General features: G+C 35.8%; 1 long non-coding RNA gene across 2 annotated transcripts; it reads right to left on the reverse strand.

Moving 5' to 3' along the window:
• Window positions 1-2677: 2677 nt before the first annotated feature.
• Window positions 2678-4020, reverse strand: LOC111888694 (uncharacterized). Of its 2 annotated transcripts, XR_002849290.3 has the most exons (4): window positions 3824-4020; window positions 3422-3663; window positions 3150-3245; window positions 2678-2962 (listed from the first exon to the last, which is right to left on the reverse strand). It is a non-coding gene; the product is annotated as an uncharacterized LOC111888694 (long non-coding RNA). The 2 variants fall into 2 exon arrangements; XR_008225912.1 differs by lacking the exon at window positions 3824-4020 and having other exon boundaries at window positions 3422-3817.
• Window positions 4021-5609: the final 1589 nt, after the last annotated feature.

The following is a 5609-nucleotide window of genomic DNA, read 5'->3' on the forward strand; positions in this document are numbered from 1 at the left end:
AGATGTGAGAGCCTTCGATGCCATAGCCAACTTCCTTATAGTGTGCTTTTGACAAAAGGCAAACAATTGGCTTTCCTCGAATTGGGTTAAGATTTAGAGGATACATCTCTCATTTTTGCTTGGATTTCAAGAGGACAGTCTTCATCTTCTTTTCGACAATCTCAGAACCTTCATAATCGAATGATACTTTCAAGCCAGTTCCGACGACCAATTGTGAAATGTTGATGAGATTGTGTTGTAATCCCTCTACATATGCTACCTTCTGGATTGAGAATTCTCCATTTGTGATCATTCCGTAGCCTTTGATAGTACCATATAAATTATTCCCGTATTTGACACATCCACCATCCTTAAGGGACTGAAACTCTCTTAGCTCTTCCCTCCTTCCTGTCATGTGACGTGAGCAACCACTGTCAATGTACCATTCATCGTCGAGCTGCTCATCACTTATAACCTTCATGATCAACTGATCGCAGTCGTTGATCCTTTCACTCACAGGTTTGGTTGCAAAACACTTATCTTCCATCTGATTCGCCTCATCATGCTCACCTTCGGTTGTGTAGCCCCTCATCTGTGACACTCCAGCTGCCACCATCAAGCATTTCTCAGCAAACTCGGTACTACCTTCTTTTGCCACAAAAGCCCTTCCATGCGTGGGTTTACGTACCTCTTCATCTTCAGAGTCTGTAGACCGGACCTCCACGCCACCGAACTCATCATCGACAACATTCTCCTGCACAATCAAAGCATTTGTAGAATTTTTAGTAGCTTTCTTCTTCTTTATCTCCTCCAACTTGTGCATATGATATGCTTGATCATCTTCACCCTCCTTCTCCGATAGCTTTATAAACATGCAATATTTGGCAAAGAGGTTTTTGCCATGGCAGAAGTTGCAATCGTATATGAAGTCTCCCACCAGTTTGCTCTCCTTCTTCTCTTCTTCTTTTAGAGGATTGCTTTTGTTATCCTATTTCGCCTTTTTTGAGTTGTAGTTTCCCTCCCAGTTTCGGTTCTTGGCAACGGGGAACTTTTTTTGAGCAAACCGATTCGGGTTGGAAACCATCATTGCATACTCTTCGTTTGTCAGATCACATTCTGACATTTCAGACTCTTCTTTGTCTTCTGCCACATTCTTTACCTTAGAGAGAAGTGCCAAGGATCCCATACCAGACACTACTTTTGCTTCCTTTGTCACAACACTTTCATGAGACTTGAGAATTCCCACCATCTTCGCCAATGAATAGGTCTTAAACTGATTGTGAGCCTTCACAGTTGATGCCACAGCCATCCATTCGGGTCTCAAACCCTTTAAAAATGTGACCTTCTGTTCGATCACTTCTCTTCCAATGCCATTCTTGATCATCTTGCTCAGAAGATGATTGAAACGATCGAATGCCTGAATAAGTTTTTCATCTGGCTTTTGTTGGAAAGCACCGAACTCAGAGAGCAATAGAGTTGGATGGAATGTACCAGGTCCGCATCAGTGGAATACAACTCTTTGAGTCTATCCCAAATCTCTTTTTTTGTGGTGCATGGGCTTACCAGACGAAAGGTATCGGACTGCAAAGCGAATCTTATCATTCTCATAGCTTTAACATTACACAATAGCTTTTTTTTTTTTTTTTTTTCTAGAGGAATTTTCTCCACATCAGTTAAGAGTTTGTTGTACTCCTTTTGTGTCTTAATAGTTCTGTTTGTTCCAGAATGAACAAAAGGACCCAATATTATTGCTTCCCAGATAAGATAACCGTTGTCATCAGAACCAACAACGTAGTCTTCAATGTGATGCGTCCCAACTTCATAATCTTGAGTGTAAAGAATAGGGATTCTAGTTATGGAACCAATGCTGTTGGAGATATTTGTCGGATTGGTTTGTGAATCGTTGAGAGACATGACGACCTTTTTCAAATATCTGCTAAGAATCAAACTTGTAAAGATTGAATTAGGGTTTTATCAAAAGCAAGAAACAGCGTCAATGAAGAGAGACAACGGCTCCTACGGATTCGATAAAAGCGGAAACCCTAAAAATTGTTCTTCCAACAGAAAAGATGTGTATATATTACACAGTCTCCCGCTCTGATACCAATTGATGAGAATAATGTTCTCTGAGATCGATAGATACAAACAGGTATTAAAAGGATACTGACAAGAACACAAAGGATAAACACACAGATGAATCAAACGTGTGTCGAATGATTAATATGCTCCACCTCAGAAGAATTCAATGTGAATTGCTACTGTAGAGGTATGCTAGGGTTAGAATACAAGATCTATCAAGTAATAATCAAAAGCGTATTTAATATAATGCATGCATGCACTATATATATGTATGCTAAACTCTAAAACAAAACGCAGCTGGACAGGCCAGACCGAGAACATAAATGGACCGAACACTAAGCCCAATGACGCAATCTCTTGGACCCAACTATTTTTTTTTTTAAATTTCAAAATCGATGAAAATATATCTGTTTAATGGGATGGATTCATTCTATAATGACTTTTACAGCAGAAACCTCTGAGTTCGGGAAATAACTAAAAAGAAGAAGAACATCAATATCAGTTACTAAGAGTTTCAGATATTCAATTAGTTGTAGCTACCATTGCTTTCTTCTAGTACCTGTAAAATGGTATTTTTCTTTCATTTGCATCCATATGAATTAAGAGGGGAACCTCCTCAAAATCAGAAACCAGTACAAATCAATATGAAAATTTAGTTTTAAAATCAGATTCAACAATCATTCACATAATAAGTATGTGAAGTCAGAAATCATTTGCTTGGAAATCAGTCAGATGGAAAGCAAAAAAATCGGTATTATAAACTATTGCAGAAATTCAACCGGTGGTCCGATGGAACGCAGGTGGTTCCATGGTAACAAAGAACATGAAACATTCTTGGAATCAAAGGTGCCTGTGAATACCCACTTTCTCAGTCTTAATTTTCTCTTTTTCAACCTTCATTGCCCTGAAAAAAATAATAATTAATTAATCATATACATTATACATTTGCCAAACCTAAACTTGTTACACAACCGTCGTAGGTGAGGCGGAGGTAAAGGGGTCAGGAAGAAACTTATATTTGTTTGAAGGGTATTTTAGGAATCTGATAAATAGATAAACATTAGCAGCCATCAAAGTTAAGAAAAACTAACCTCGCGAGAAAGATCAAATTTGTTCAATATAACATTAGCAGCCTTCAAAGTCTTAGCAATGTTCTCATGAGCTCTACGTATTGCATGTGTCCTTATCTACAAGAGACAAAAATATAATAATAATAATAATAATAATAATAATGTTGACGATATTCTTGAAATCAAACCAAAACTATCACGGGTGTTGCTGACTAAGAACTTATTAGGAACCTAAATTCGACCAAGACAATATATATACAGATTAATGAAAAAAATCATTGAATCAGACTTACTTTAACCTGGGAGCGATGAAGATCAGTCTCATCGAAGCCGATAACGTTTCCGATCGCAAGAAATTATCCGGGACCTCGATTTACCTCAACAATTTATCATATACAATGGGAAAAGAAACAGCTGGAGAGGTGTCTATTTTCTCTCTCTCTCTCTCTCTCTCCGATCTCACTCCGCCTCTGGGACTCTAAGATACAAATAGATTTTTGGGAGAGCAAGAAGAGCCGAGATTAGAGGGAGAAAGCTGGAAGGAGACGGACAATTGGTGCGAAGAAGAAGAACGCAAAATCAAAGAGTCATTAGGTGAACATAGCATCTCAGGAAGCAAAATAGAAAAGAAAAGAAGCAAAGAAGAAGGAAGAGTAAAGAACAAACGGGAAAAAAATAAAGAAAGAAAAACTAACCGTATTGGAGGAGAATGGCAGCAACCGACTTTGAGGAAGAAAAGATAAGCATCAGCCAAAGCACAAGTTACAGGGGCAAAATAAGAAAGAAGAAAACTTTATTGCGCGGCAAAATAAGAAAGGAGAAACTTCAGTGCACAAATAAGAAAGAGAAAAAAAGTCACTGCAACTAAACTTTTTAACCAAATTTGACCAAACACCAAAGAATCGAGAACTGATTTAGTAAGAAATGAAAAAAAAATCAACTAATGCTAATGATAACTTCAAGCTTAAAATGCTAATGATAATAACTACGAAAAATTTTAAAACACATAATTCCATATAAACGTTAACCTAATTATTATATTAAATAAACAAAAAGAACAACTTCGGTTATTTGGTAGAGCATCAAAGTAAAAAAAACATAAAATGTACCGGCATAAAATAATAATATAATAAAACATCGGAGGTTCAATTCACAAATATTCACAAATACGGAAAAGTAAAAAAAAAAGGGGTTCATTTACTTGAATCTATATAGATAAAAAAATTATAGAAACCATAAATAACTACAATTATAAAAAAAATAGAAAGCAACATGTCACAAACATAAATAAATTTATCAAATTGTTGAAAAATAAAATAAAATAAACGAAAAAAATAAAGTTTGTGTGTGTGTGTGTATATATATATATATATATATATATATATACACACACACACACTAGCCATTTAGCTGCGCCAAGCGACGAATATGAACAGTTTTTTCAGAAATTAGTTTCTAGAGGCGATTCGGCGAATAAGTTTATTTTATGGATAGTTTCTTTTTTTTTTTAATTAATTTTCTTTCGAAAGCTTGCGACCTTTCTTTTTTGTAGAATAAACCAACATGCACTTAAGGTGATGGTCATGATCTAAAGGAAATGTAGAGGATGAAGCGATATTGATGCGGCGTAGGGGAAGACAGTGGTGATGAAGGCGATGGTTATGGTGGGGTGGAGGAAGTGCGAGGAGACGGAGGCGATGATGTTGGAATGGGGAAGTCGACAATGATGGATGACGAGAAAGAGGAGTCGTATGGATGGAAGTAGGATTAGTCGTCGATGAACGATAGTAAGAAAGAATAAGAAATTAGGATAAAGTTTTTCCTTATTTCGTTAATGCAATTGAGATTTTAACACATTAGCCTAGGAGTGTTCATGGTGTGGTGCGGTATAGAGTCAAGATCGTAAGTCGCACTACATATATAGTTTGATATTTTTAGCACCGTAAACTGCACCATAAAAGTTGTAAACCACGTTATGCGATGTGGATTGTGCGGTTTGATAAGTTCAATTTGATAATTATTTTTGGATCATTTATTTAATTGTTTTTAATATTTAGTTGAAGATATATGCTAATGTAATATGTTTGCTAACTTTTACAATTTGAACCTATGGTTTCTTTATTCATTGTAAAGTTTTACCAGCATGCACAAAAACCAAATTATTGAAAAGTAATTATCATATTTGAAAAATCCTAGATAGATCAAATAGTTGCTGCAACAACTTGCAAAACAACCAAAACATTAATAGATTATACAAATCTACAATAGTCAATTAACTATAGTTGACATCGCCAATAATATTTGATTGAATGATAGTGTATCATTGATTTACTATAACACATAAGGTTTATTGTTTACCGAAGGACCAATCATGCATAAAAGTAAAACCACAAGGACTGTCTATGTCATGCTGTTAAAAGATGTATTAAAACTAAAAATTTGTCGTAACCATAGGGGCCATTGTTAAAACTTACTCATGTA

This window comes from Lactuca sativa, chromosome 8 (genome assembly GCF_002870075.4).
Source record: "Lactuca sativa cultivar Salinas chromosome 8, Lsat_Salinas_v11, whole genome shotgun sequence".
NCBI lineage: Eukaryota > Viridiplantae > Streptophyta > Magnoliopsida > Asterales > Asteraceae > Lactuca > Lactuca sativa.